The sequence below is a fragment of the Lineus longissimus genome, chromosome 10, assembly GCF_910592395.1.
Source record: "Lineus longissimus chromosome 10, tnLinLong1.2, whole genome shotgun sequence".
Classification (NCBI taxonomy): Eukaryota; Metazoa; Nemertea; class Pilidiophora; order Heteronemertea; family Lineidae; genus Lineus; species Lineus longissimus.
In genome coordinates, this window is record NC_088317.1 from 18,335,169 (window position 1) to 18,350,898 (window position 15,730).

The 15,730-nt window shown below is 38.8% G+C and overlaps 1 protein-coding gene across 9 annotated transcripts in view; it reads right to left on the reverse strand.

Moving 5' to 3' along the window:
* Positions 1 to 15,730, reverse strand: part of LOC135494436 (uncharacterized) — a 411,711-nt gene that overhangs the window by 394,989 nt on the left and 992 nt on the right. The gene's annotated exons all lie outside the window — the stretch shown is intronic.

Consider the following 15,730-nt stretch of genomic DNA (forward strand, 5'->3'; position numbering starts at 1 on the left):
CAACAACGGCTTCATGGCATAGTGGGTAAGACGGCAAGGTTTAAGAGTCGAGGGTTCCGAGTTCGAAGCCGCTCGAGGAATATTTTTAATTTTTTCTTTACACGAGAGCGTCTCTGTGACCGGTCTGGTCAATTATCTTGTTGTTTGTGCAGTCAAGTGAGACCATCGTTGGGAGTCTATCTTCTTACAAGTGCAGTTGGTCGTTTGATGGTCGGGCGGTTGTGCTTTCCGGCTTGGCCGTTAGGGGTTTATGCATGCATGTTAGCTTTAAGCGAATTGCGTCCAGTAGAACCAACCCAAACATGGGCGGAGTACGATATCAAATTTTCTCGTAATATCTGGCCTGTTGACTGAAGTTGCCTGAACTAACATACGATAGGCTAATTAGAATTCTCAAGGCGGTTTTACTGCTAGGCTAATCCATGGTCAACATGTTTCAAGGTCGACGTCCAAGCGTTCAAAGCAGAAAATGGTTCTATTGATTGTACTTCATTTGTATGAAATATTGATATCTGGAAATTTATAAGGGGCCGAACTACAGGACAAGATGCGAGAAATTTTCGCACAATAACAGTTTCGTAGAATTTATAGATCGCTTGGGAACGAATTTTCCATTTTCTATGGCTCAGTTGAATTTAGTATAAATTGCAAGTGAGGACATAAAATTTGCGGACTGGCGATATTTCAAAAGTAATTGCATAATTTGTAACATACCCGTTGGGAACTGACGAAAATGAGATGCCATTATCGTATTTGTTTCCGAATTCACAAGTTGCGATGAGTATTTGAACGTGATGGATATTTTCTTTCTTGGGCCTTGAGTTAACTCATGGTGTTGAAAGGTATAGTCAAATACTCTGTATTTTGTTACAGATTAGCATTATAGTATTGACACAGTTAAAGTAACCTTGCTTTGGATGTGCAACGCTACATTCAGCAATCCTGACTAGAGCCCGGTACAGACGCATCCGCATAAGACAGTTTCTAATCTGGGGTGCTTTGACCCTAACTATACCACAGCAAAACTATACCAGGGCTTTAGCTGTATAGTACCACACAATTACCTAACTGTCAAATCTCTCCCAGACCTAGCCCCTAAACTGGGTCATATTTACAGCCATCCCTCTTCGCAATTCCTCATTAACAAACCAAATCCATGTCATGTCAAAGGGTTATCAATAGCAATGATCAACTGAACAATCAGTCATTCAAAATGAAAAAGATTCCATTTATATAACGGGCACGCCCACAATATAACATCATGCAATTTGACATGGAGCATCCCGACAACTATATGAAAGCGAGAGTGATATATGGCCTTATGGACAAAAGAGCACCGCCAGTGATATGTCCGTGTGACACATGGGTGCTCATATCGCTACATCATACATGTAGTCGCACTTTAAAATCATAAAGCAATATCATAAAAGTGTATTCATTTTTATTTCTAATGCAGTACCCAAATTTAGATTGAACTAATAAAGCAAGTGCGGTTCAGAATGTAGGTACATATAGTGTCACAATGTCGCTGGAATCAGAACTGCTTGAAAATGACTCGTTAGACATTTCAATATTTTCAATTTAGATAAGCCATCCAGGTTTATACCAACGGTATATGCCCACTGACTAGGTCAACCTGTTCTAGCCTGATGTAAATTCATGACAAATTTATAAACCTGACCCTTTCAGGTCTCAGTCAGCCAGCTGCTGCGAGGTCCCATCCGGGTTAATCAGGAACTGCGTATAAAATATAGCCATATGTATGAAATTGCAATGAACAATGGAGTTCAGTAATACTTGTAATATACGAAGAGAATATACCACTCCAAAAAGGACAAACAGATGTTGGTGACCCCCCCCCCCCTTCTTAGCAGATATACTCGACCCTGCGAAAGATTGACAACATATTAAAAACCCTATTACAGCTTCCAAAAAACCTCTCTTGATAGGTTGTTACATCCTCTCTTTTTTCGATATCACAGGAAAGACACTGATCATTTTTTAGCTTTTCTTGGGCCGGTGTGACAGCGGATATAGTCCCCCTGGAGTCATAGTCCGGTAGCATTGTATTTGATCAATTAAGCAGCATGATCTATTGTACCGCGAACCCTAACCAAAACATTTAGCAATGCGGGCTATTGTTACACGGACTATCAGCCCTAGGACTACTATCCCTTGCACACCGGATTTATACAGGATTCACATTGTCACGTTGTCATGGTTCATGGGTCTCTTTTATGTCTTTTCCACTTGTCACGAGCAAGTTGGTTTCAGCCTGAAGCTTGAAAACACGACATGACATGACGTGAGAGCAGTGTGACATCGTAATGAGTTCTATGTGGCCGGCTCTTCGGAAATGACTTGTTCGTTCTCGAAGTAACATATTACCTAAGATAATAATGAAGCATGGCATAAAGATAACTTTGCTAACCTTGAGAGCAGGGGAATTATCCATCCTGCCTACTATCAGAGAAAACAAGAAAGAAGTGGAGAAGAGAGGAGGCTTAAATCATATATACCAGTAACATTATATTGCATAAGCGAGCTTAATCTGTATTCATTTGCTGCTTTCCAAGATACAGTTTTTTTGCTATCGCTACTTAGATCAAGGATTCCAAAAGCTAAAGAGGGTTGATGTTGTGCTAACGTGTTCTTATCTAACGGATCTCTTCATTGTTACAACACCGCGTTACTTATGTTTCCCTTTTTTCTGTCTCTCCTTTCATCTTTCTTTACTGTACAGCCTAAATGTCATAGTGACCTTGCTGTTTAAGAATCTAACACACACAATATGCATATCTTGCTGTATCTAGCACAGGCACTTCGGGTAAGATCAAAGACAGTCTAGGGTCATCAAAAGCTACGCACGGACAGGCGATCAAATTTGAAGAAGCTCAGTCTCGTACATGTCGTAATGCTCTGAGTTCAGGCTTTCGATGCCTCTGGATTACCCTGCTTCCAAAGTCGTTGTTAATTTCCTACCGTTGTCATCATCGCATTATTTGGACGTTTCAACATATCATACTCACCTGAAAAATAGTAAACAGAATAATATGACAGATTTATGAATAAAGGCAAGACCAAATAGATGTTGCATTCTCTGAAAGAAAATCTGAAAAAAATGTATTTGACCCAAAATAGTGAATAGAACATGACAGAGCTACAAATAAACATTCATATAAAACAAATTTAGTGCCATCTGGAAGAAAAGCTGAAAAGTGAAGAATTTGTCCCCAAAATAATTAAGTTGACCTAAAAAGATGGAACCGAGAGAAAGTTTGCTAAAGGCAACTCAGAGTGAAGACTGATGTTATGGGTTTAAAAAATGGATCTTTTAAAGGTTTCTATCTATTCTGTTTCCATTCAACTCAACTTTTCATAATGGGGAAGTTGTGCTCTGGTCTTTAAAAATGTTATTGATAAATCTGACTGAGAATCTAAAAATGGTCTCCATAGTGCATGAACAGCAGCAGGAAGCTTTGGTTTTCACAGGGATTAGATGCGCATTGATATTGCAAGGTTAAAAAGAGACCTTTAAGTGGTTAATGCTTCCTGTTTAGCAAGGTAGTTCACAGGATGCACGAGAACCTGGCGGAAACGAACTTGACAAAAATATCTTGCTCAAACCTCTGCCAACTGCGGTGCTGATCAAAAGTCCTAATAGTATTACAGCAGGTTGCGTATTGCCACAGCTGAAATGTTATGATGATGATGATGATTTTAACTTTCTATTATGAGTAAGCGTCATATGTCATGGCAGGATCTTCCATGCTCTAGTATCATCTGACAAGAAAGAAAACTCGCATCCAGAAAAGGAAAACGAATACATCCAAGGTTACCATCCGATTTGGTCTTCAGGGGATGAAGCGCTCACAATCTCTGATTCTTATGCGAATATTCTACAGCTGATCAACAGCTCCCGGAGTCTCAAAGGAATCCAGACTGACTGTAATTGTGATTCGTCATTCTCGTATTGATGTTGGCCGTTTTCCGGACAAGGCGAGATTAGGCGGGTTGAGGTTTTTTAACTGAGATTTGCCAAGATGAACATCATCAAGGCTGTACAGTTTAAGATTTCTTGCATAGAATTGTGAGGAAAATACTTAGCTTTTGCATTCTGTATTTCATATGACACTATGACCATTTACAATATTTTTCATCTAAAGTGAAATTCAAAGAGCAAAATCTGCAAAAGGCCTTCACCCGTCCCCCCTTCCAAACATTGTGAAGATGTTGATGCACATTGAAATTAATCAACAGTCCCTAGTTACATTAGGATATCCACTGAACAATAACGTAATCAGTATCAATGCTCCAGATATATTTCATCAGTCTGTCATCCAAAGCTTCTTTCGCGCTGCACAGTCCTTGGTATGCCAAGCCAGCCATTGACCTCATGAGAAAAAAGCAATAGAGCCAAAGTAATAACCCACCATAAGAGCTCTTCAGTCTTAAGTTGACGTCTCATTACTTCAATGATACAAGATATACACGAGATGGTCAAAGACTGCCCAACAGCAGTGTAAGTGCTGAGAAGGATATCGCATGCTTGTCCACAGTTGATGAGCACAAAAATATGTTTGTGGGGACGATTTATAAAGAGTTTCGTTTCAGCCCTGTTTGAAACATGGGCACAAGCTTTTTCTGTGGATTTTTTTCAAAAGCAGTGGTTGATTACTTCAAGATAAAAGACACAAGAGATGGTAAGAGACATCTAAGACTGTTACAATTAACAGTGTGTTCGTCTAAGACTTCAAAGAAAGATGTCTTAGGTAGGCCACATGCTTGTTCTAATGTTGCTACTGCTGCTGCTGCTCCTGATGATGATAATGATGACGATGACGGTACTGCTACTGCCACCGCCGCCGATGATGATGGACAACGATGACGACGCCAATGATGACGATGATCATCTGCTTGAAAGACTGACAAGACAAAAACTCACCAATTCTCAAACAACAAAACTGTTTCTCAACAAAAGTCAACACTTTCAATTTCCCCCTTGGGGAGACTTTCATTATATCCTCAGGCATTTGAATGATCAATTTCAATGAATCTTCAGGCAGCGCATTGAAGACTCGACCAAGAGGAAGTACATGGATTTAGGACTTTAATTACTAGGGGAAGGGGAAATGGGGAATGAGGCGAAATTCAAAAGCGGTCCAATTCAAGGAAATTAAGCAACGATAGGTAGGAATTGGTGCTTTTAAGCGATATAATGACCAGGGATGTCATCTTTCCATCTGCATTGCAGAATAAAAGTATATTGATAAAACCCTATTGTTGGAGTTGCAAGTAAGTATTGATGATGAACGTGAATGATGATGCACAAAATATCCAGAGCTGAACATTCCAATGATCATATGTACTTTAACCAGTAAACATCACCTAAAAGATCAAATTACTGCAAACTATAAGTTTCACTTACCGGAGCCTTTTGTTAACTGATGTACTCAGTATGATAAACCTTGTTCAGAAAATGCTTTACACATTACAAATTTACTGTTCTGATAAAACACAATGAAACTTATTCTGCTAATTTTCAATTCACAACAACATTGCAATGAAACCTAAGTAAGTTAGTTATGTACATGTACATGGAATATCAGTACAAAGAAAATGTTTTTATGTGTTGTTACCAACATACGCTAGAATGAAAAAGACTTCTGAAAATTATTGATCGTCACAACAAAAATATGTGCTTTCACCTTTTCAACTTGATCCAGCACATGTGATACAATATTAATTTTTCATAACCAAATCGGATTCACGGATTTGCTAAGATCTAAAGCGCCCAGCAAACCAGAAATTCTTATCAACGCAACCTGCGATTACTATTGCTATGATGAGCAAGAAATAGTATCTTGGCTGTGAATAAAAACGGCAACTATGAAATTGCTTCAGCTATCCCACAAATCCACTTTTGAGATGACTGCAAACTTTACTCTCCTGTGGTAGAAAATATGTTTTTCACATCATTTCAATTTATTTCTAATAAAATATTTATGCAGGAGATGCCTCACGGCATTTTATTTGTACAAAATGAAAACAATACTGTACCATGATAATAAAATGAAACCAAAGAAATTTACTTATACATAACGGTACAATATAATATTGCAGTTTAGAATATCCTTATAATAGATGTCTGAACAATGGGGATTTACAAAAAAATCTGAATACCCAAATATTGTGCCGGCATGTTATAATATAATGTCAAAGTTATTTTCACACTGATGAACTATAGACCCAAATAGAGCAGCATTATTTTGAACAAATTGGGTGTAATTTTGGGTAAGTAATGCAATTGATATATTCAATCAATGTACTCATCGACCTGCTTCTGAAACAACTCGGGACAAAATTATCTTCGGCAATTACAATTAGATCCCACACAGACTGACAAAACTGGTGTAAACCTAATGATCTGGGAAGAGTGTCTCAAAAAGGTTTAGGGTAGCCACGATGATCTTTGATGATCACTGATTGTCACAATTAGATGTGATTGAAACTCAAACCATATTGAAGACGAATATGAAGAGGTTTACTTCACACTGAACGTCAGGGATGAACAAAAGAGAAAGTCACCAGTGGAACCTCCCTTAGCGGATACCACTCTAAGGATACTAGTTTTGATCCCAAATTGGTTGTTTCCATTCAATTTGACCTTTCTAATCAGGACACCTCTCTGTTAAGGACAGTACTTGTTAGTCCCGAGGGTGTCCCTATTTTTTTATAGTAAATAATCTACTGTACTGCAATTACTTCAAGACAGAGCTCATTCATTTCACACTGATGAACAAGGTGAACTAGAGCAGCCACTCGTCCAATTTTCAACAATTGGACATAGTTTGCGGACAACAACATAAAAAATTTATCAGCCAGAGATGTCAGACATGATAAATATCCGTACACATTGTAAAGCCACAGTATTGACTAAATGAGACGAGTATACCTAATGACCAAGTGGGTTACGTGCTAAGTGTATGCTATGGGTACTTGACAGTACTTGGCGGTAAAAGACCAGCTCTCAAGACGTAATGAAGGACCAGGTTGAGACAGCCACTGACAGGTTTAGCCCGGGGCGCTCCACCCCTACCCTTGTATGGATCGAGTACAGTGCGTGCTTACACTCATGAGCAAGAATGCATATTTTATCATGTTGAAATTGCAGCAACCTACTTTATCGTGTCATCTGTGTCCTTACATGCATCTGACATCATGGAGTGTAACACATAAAAATACTAGTCTCAACTATGTTGCAGCATGGTTTTCAATGGAAATTTCATTACACCTTATTGATAATTCACATGCCTTGGTTTGGTCTGCTTTTCTGGTCCACCCGAGTAGTCTTTATAAGACAACCAGCTCGGTATCAATACCTATAACCAATACCTCTTGTCCGTATCAATGCCTTACACATTTTTTATATTCGAAAGAAAACATATCATCACATAATCAAATCTGGCACGACTGATTAATTAGTAATCGAATAAAATAAGAATCTTATACGATAAATTGGTAATTAATTGAATAAGGATGTCAGTAATTAAGTTGATAATATGTTCATTGGATACTTAATTCAATTGAAGTGACACAGTATATTTCTCCCCTATGAATAAGATACTAAGAGAAGCTGAAGTGCCGATTAGATCAAGAATTCTCTTTAACCCTTTAACAAATGTTTAACTGTCTCATCCGGCTGCCACAAAAAAACTCTGTTGACTGATATGGCCACAGTGAAAGTAAGTGGCTGCACCCTCGTTTTAATGGTTCTACCCCACTGTTCACTGATCATTTAGGGGTTTATAACCAGAGAGACCTAGACCTTTGACCATATTTATGCGGTAGAATCTCTTGTTATGGTAGGACTTCCGCAACAAAGACGTCGGTCTTCCTGTAACACCATAAATACGATGGCATAATCACGATGCATAGATACTTCCGACTACAGAATTCAACCTAAGCAAACAAAACCTGACACTATTTTTTTCCAACAGATTTCAAGTTTCTTTAACCAATTTAAGACGTATTTAAGAGTGATCCGCGTGCACTGGGATTTTCAGGAAAAACATTACTGTTTTTTTCAAGTTTGTGTATTCTGTGTATGTGGTATCCGATTAAACTTGTCAATCCTGTTCCATGCGAAAGTTAATTCAACATACTTGTCTCAATTTATTCTAAAAAGCAGTCCAAGTAATTTTACAACATAAGTTTATAAACAGTTAATGTCATACACAGGAATTCAAGCCACCCACAGAGCATATTGAAACTAGCATTGTCAAATTCGTTTGTACAATGTCCCCCCAGGTAATGTTGTCACAAGAGCACAACTTCGCCACTTAACTGCATTTGCTTGTATTCCTAAGTTTAACAGACGGATAAAGTAGCATTAGTAGGCGTTTTGACCTTGTGTATGAACGAACTTGAACAGTTCTTGATATACGGTACACATGATTTGGCATGATCTTACCGTTAATCTACTGTTGTTTCTGGTTTCCTTTTCTAAAAGGAAAAGCTTGCTTAATCTGATAATCAACACGTTTTCTACGAAGTATGTACTGCCAATTCAAACGTTTTTCCAATGGCTTTCCCTGCATCTTGAGTCATAGTCTTCATAATGGGTTTTAACAGCACAGATTAAACATTGCTTTGTTGGTAAATAGCCGTCTGTCGGCCTGGCGTTAGCTTAAGGTCTATGATGTATTTGTAGTGTAAAGTAGCGATATGTTTGGACTGAATACAAGGATATTCCTAAAGGCAGAATTTAACATATGGATTTCTGACATGAAAACAAACCTACATGGGAACCATGTTCCGTGCCCTTGGTCTTTTTGAGTTTCCAGTTTTGTAAGCTATTCTTTTTACCTTTTTTTTTTTAGATACTCAATCTGTTTTATCAGATGTTCTACCATTTTAAATTTGTCACTGTTTTTAATAATTTAATAATTTTTCCTTCCTACATATGTACAGTGCTTAGAAAATGTATTTTTTACATTAATGTAGCACTTAAATAGAATAATTAATTTATTATTATTATCATTATTATTATTCCATAAGTGCACTTATTTTCCCATATGCTTCATAGGGCAACCCTGAAAAGTAATGCTAGCTCAAATTAGACACTTCTGCTTGATCTGACATTCATTTTGGGTAGAAAGAGGTTAAAGATCTGGTGGGTCTTATATGGCGGTTATCAAATGCAGATTAGTCAAATGGAGCCCTAATAAGAGATCATCCTACACGTTTAACAATTCACTTATCCCATCTGTTACATATTCATACATTTTTCACATTTAACCGATCACACATTCAGACTTAAATTGATAGATATTTATGCATTGAACGCAAATTTCCAATAGTGCCATGTGTCACAACGAGACAATGATATATGAATAAGTACATCGACCCATATTCAAAACAGTACCATGTATAACTACAGTGAATTCAACGGGCATCAATGCATTGATATGTTCAAATGGAATTTTGAATAAAAAAGACTCGAAAGCATCACTTAGAGAACTTTTGCGTGATGTCAGTTATGTGAATCTATTATTTTAAATGAGATTCCAGTAGTCACCTCATGGAATAATCTACTTGGCCTATCGACAGTAACACTTCTAAAATGTATTCATATGAATCTGATATAGTCTATTCCTTCTAATTGTTTCAAAAACCTCATTGCTCTGTCATCAGTGGTGATTCAGTTGCTGTTGATATCATGTGATCACGTTGACAGGACTTTCAACTTTAGCACACCGAAGAGAGTGTTCTCGATCCCAAATTATCCACAAGTACTCTGATTATTAACATGAACTTTTTCATAATTTTACATAATTTACTGATAGGAGCTAATACGTCAAAGGTCAAGCAACTACGACTGCCCAACAGCACGCTATATGCGGCTACAAAACGTATTGGATCCCTGTGCCCGGCTCCTGTGTCTCCTCTATTTCCCTTTTAAACAAGGTATGTCAGTCCATATCAGCCTCTTCCCCAAGCCCAACAATATACATTGTGCAGCCATAAACGAATCGGATCATGATCCCCATCGGCCTCCTGCCAACATTCCCCCTTTGAATAAGAAGATGTCCCCATGTCAACCATATAACCCGATGAGAACACCCCATGAACATGCATTAAATGTAGCTATGAAATGAAACACTTTGCGCAATGCAGCACTGAAAATAATGGCAATCGAGCATAATGAAGCGCATCGCATCCCGATCAATTCAATCATGCCTTTCATCAGATTTATACAAATTCCAATCGAAAGATGCGACTTGCGCAACCTGAGACAAATCACATTACCAAATGCTCCATGCAGAGTTTTTTACATCCTCTATCTTGGTATTGGATTCGACTGAATTGACCCTAAATGTACATACTCCATGCAGTGTGTTTTTATATCTTCGGACTTGGTGTTGGTTGACTGGAGTAGATCAATTCTGCTGACCAACACGCGGTGGGATACATCACACTGAGGTGAAGTACTGAATTGGAAATGTTAAAGAGTCTCTCTTCTCGTTATTAAAGTGGACAAGTGTCGTAAATTCTTAACCATCTATGGAAGAAAGACATCTGAGTTTAAACAAGAAAAAAGTCTTATTTTGGGGTGAGCCTGTGGTATGAATGTGTTAATCATGACAGGCTCCTTCCTACGTGCATGCTCAGAATGCTCCGCGATATCGACAACAATGCTGCGGAGAAGGTTTAAGGATTGTTCTCGTTCTCAGCTGATTCAAGTAGGCCCGTATTGACAGGAGGCGGCAGTCACAGCTGTGTGTGTTCCCAGCTATGCTCGGCAACAATAGAAGCGATTGATCCAACGCTCTCACAAGCCATATAAGAGAATCGCCACGACACAGCCGCCAGCACCAAGGACGGGTAATGACAACCCCTGACCACCGAGTTGTCAGTTGGTCATGATGTTACGTTCCAACTTGGCCTTTGTTTCGATATCATAGTAATAAACCGGTCTCAGTTTGGTAAAACTAGTGCATGTCGATCTCTCCAACGTGCACACGTACATGCTATAAGCTTACATTAATCCACAACAATGCTTATAAATGAAATGATCGCTAAGCAGAAAATGATAGCAGTACTTGTAGCTACATGTAGCTGTTTTCTCATAGCCACAAATACTTGCTGTACTTATACCGTATTCTGATGCATTCCCGCTCAGCGTCACTTGTAGCTGTAGATCACCCTTTTGGGTGCAATTTGGAAAAATCTATGATTTTTTCTTCTATATTTTCAAGTTAGGAAGAACATTTTTTAATGTTGTCAACTGATTGCTCGTGTGAAATATTCAGGGCAATTTAAGTAACGACAGAAAAAAACCAGTGCCTTATCTTGATTTCTTGAACAATTTTCTTGGTGTCGTGAGGCCAAAACAATTCGAAGAGAAGTAATATATAATTCAACCAGTAATATATCAAATGAAAAGGAAATTGAATCAATATACACCACAGTCATGACATTATAGCATAGTTTTGCTAATGAATCAACGACAACTGGAACAGTGACATAACACGATGAATATAATGTGTAAATAGGCATTTACTGATTCACCCTGTATAAGCTGTAAATCAATGAGAAATAGCACTAATACACACTACAGTATCGCCTAGAACACACGCAGATACTATGAATGCACAACCACAATCTTGTCCGCAACAGCCACAGAACACGTGTGGAATTCCAATCCCAGCACACTATCCAAATATTTGAATAAGTGCTTCCTTATCGATTCACCCTGTATAGCCTATAAATCGATAGTGGCTATTTGATAGTCTATGGACTTTAACTTGTTATTCATACAAGCATTCATATCCACTTAAGGACATTTAGGACCCTGAATGCTGAGGTGCAACATGGATGTGTAGCAATCATTGTTATTAGAATAACTGATTTGATGTTTGGAAAGAGAGGAAAATAATTAATCGGTTTTCTGTAAATTATTAATAACTTCGTTTGGTGCAGGCGAGGTGATGTCAATCGTCGTTGCTGTACAGTCAATCAGTGTCATATTGTCCAGAGTGGACTGCGATGAAATAGATTTTCCTGGGAGTGGTATTTGCTACTGGATATCAGTAGGTTGTACCACGGACAAGAGTCGCCTCCTTAGCCTTGGTCCAAGAGGAGGTACACTTCGATACAAAAGCAAAATAGCTGAACAGAAATACTTTCAGTGGTGCTTCATAAGAAGCCGCGGTGGTGTAGTGGCTCAGGTCTCTGACTAGCGGTCATGAAGTCCCTGGTTCCATCCCCCATTGTCAACAAACAACTTCATTGGCATTCTAAGCTGTTAAGACAAGGACAAGCGATAACCAGCAATATATTCAACGATTACTCGGGATGAACCATGAATGTCTTCCTGAGAGAGTAGCATTCCGATCAGCTGTCAGTGACACAGTAGTTCCGGCAGGGGCTGTCAGGAAACGTATATTATGTTTCAGACAAGGTGTAGAGAAGGACACATAGCAAGCACGCAATTAACCACCGAAGGATGGCGATCGCTGGCATAAGTCAAGCTGAGAGCTTTATCCGATGTCTTATTGACAGGGTACCGTTAGAGCTAACTTCGACTGTCAGTGTCAGTGTCAACAGTATCAGTATGGCTGTCTGGCCATAGTTTTATTAACCCATCATTCAAAAACTTGCAATCTTTGTCAATGGCCAACCAGATTAGAATATTACCCGAGCTGAACCAAGACCCTTCCTGCGACAGTGTTGACAGGCCTTAAGATAGCTTCAGTTATGAGTGTCAGTGAGGAGACAGGCTGTCCCTGTGGTTTCAGAGCTGGCTGTGTTCAGAACATGAATACTGTTGGGGCAATGAAGAATGTATGTCGAACATACATTTAATCCATCAAAGACTGGTGATCTCAGTCAATGACCGCGGAACATGAACATTACACCGAGCAGAACCTGGCTGGGTTCACCACTGGGAATATTGTTAGTGCAATAAGTATGTAATGTCGAACAAGCGTTTAACCAATCAAATGCTGGTGATCCAAGCAATAAAACAAGCCAAATGTGAAATTTACCTGAGATGACTCAAGAACTGTCAGTTCTTTAAAGTGTCATACATGATAGGCCTACTGTCAAAATGTTCCATGAGCTCTTTCATTCTAGGTCGTTCTTTAGTGTTACTGACTGGGTGGAAGAAAGGTCAAGTAGTTATTCGATCGAAAGCTTACAATACTCGCCAGTGAGCAGGTTATATTTCTACTGCCCCAACATGCATCAGACATAACCTTTATTACAGTTACCTGTTCATGCTCCTTATTTCTCATGGCAAGAGTAGATTAAAGATTCTTTAATCTGTACTTTCTCATGGAGGTCTGACATGACATGACTGGCACTAAGCTTTACAGGATCATCCAAATAAACCACCAATTCTCCAGTAACTGCAAACACATCTCTAAGGTTTCACTATAGCGTAAACTAGAGTTATCACAACACACATTCTTGTGATGGAAATCGCAAGTGATATCTTGCACCTGTAAACAAGCTTGAAGCGAACATGGTTAAGTGCCTTTCCTAAGATACCATGAGATTTCACAGAGCCACCAATGCTTTACAGTACATGATTCTACAAATGAACCATCCTGCTCCTCAGAAAGCTATGTTATACTCTTGCTTTTAGAAAACATCAACTCTCGGCTGCGGCTAAGATAACTGAAAATCTATAATTTTGCCGATAAGAGTTCAACTCCCATTCTTGCATCATGATGTGCATGGGATCGTTTTCTATCAAAGAACGGATGAGAAAGATTTATCCGCTATTTTCGACTGTGGATAATATTCATGGTAAAGCTGTCTAGCTGGTTGAGAACGAACGACTGTATTTTGAGATAAGGCATTCATGAGGCTTGGCGCAGCAGGTTACCAATTTCATGTTCATGCGTGCGCTACTAAGAAGTGAGAAACGTCCAGCTTGCCTTGAATGAGAGACAACATTGTGAATTTGAAATATGTCAAATCCCCCACAGCCATCAGTACAAGTTAATATTTTCGTAGCAGAATTAGCTAACATCTCTAAACTCGTTATCGCCCCGCCCCCTCCCCATCAGCAGCCATAAATTCAAAGCAACCAAGCGTGCACTATAATTACGACAAGTTTCCCTCCAACATCGTAAACAGCACGGCCAATGAAAGAGCGTATTTGAATTTACGCTGTGCAATGTGTAATGTTTTAATTAAATCCTAGTCGCACTGTGATTGACTGCAGAAGGTTCCGTCGTAGAACAACGGTTGAGTGGAAACCGCCTGATTAGGCGATTGACTGATTGCTGATTTCTCCCCAAGCTCCTTATTGTTATTCTTCGACCCCAGCACCTGTAATTACCACGACATTTCGACATATGTAATTACAAGCCGAGAATAAAGGTGTACATTTTACACACTAATCACAAGTGATGAATAGGGGCTTTAGAAAGACGCTCAGGTTCAAAATTGCTGATGCCTTTGCATGAACTATAACTTTAGAAGCAGAAGGAAAGCGTATCATTAACTTCGTTTTTAACATTGTCTCTAACAAAGAAGAAAAGTCAACAAGAACAATACGATTTTCCGCCAAAATTTTGCACCTTGCAAAATTACCCCCCCCCCCCCAAAAAAAACATAAAATTTTCACGATTTTTAGTTAGGCAGATTATGGCATTGCTTTTGGTTTTCTCATTAAAAAAACAAAGTTTCACAATTTGATATTTGCCAAACTTGGGCATTTGCAAAATATCAAAAATAACAACACACCCGTGACGAACTTTGGTGGTTTACAGTAAAGAGAAACATAACACTCATCCACAGGACTAGGTAATAAGAAAGTAGTATGTACTTCGCCTCTAGCCAATACAAAGATGTTTTTTCCATCCAAGCCATGTCTTTCACCAACACAAATGCAGTCTTCTGATGGTAAAGCCTGAAGCTACAATGCTTCTTTGTGTTGGGGCTTACAGTTGCAAATGAACCCCACCTCAGTGACTTACATTCAGAATCATGTCCGATACCCCAGCTCTCTCACACACATAACACCTCACATTGAAAATGAAAGACTGTCTTCGATATGAGACAGATAAAGATCAATAGATCTCTCATTTCACCCCAAAACTATTTTTCTAAATAGTTCTGGCCTGAAATGGACCTCTTGGGCATAAATGTTAGAAAACATGTTTCTGTGATACCAATACCATTGTATTGTGATATACAGCGACTCCATGTACCCAATACAAAGTCGGGTGGTTCCGTATTTTTCTCGAATATTTTACGTGTTTGATGAGATTACGCTCTCATTGTGACATCTTTTTGATGTCAGCAGAGTATGACAATGTGAAGTGCCGCATTGCGTCAAATTCTGCAGCACTAAAGGACATCACTTTTTTACCAGATTATGCTGTAGTTATTTCATAGAGAAACTGGGCACTGGTTTCAAAGCGTCGTCCATGCATCACGATTCCTTCCAAAACGTCCAATCTCCATTTAACCTTTTCGTTTAGGAAACCATGTTTTGCCTTAGCAAACGAATTTAAGATATGCTATGCACTTCACTACATCAAAAGGACTAAACTAAACCAATTTTAAAGGCGTTAAGTTTGCAAAAAGCATAAAATTACAGGATATTAGTCAGTGATATCCCACACAACCGTAAAGGGGTCAAGAAATCAACCCTGCAAAATCATTAGGTGCTTATAACTAAAGACCATTGAGAAGTTTTCTTTAATCA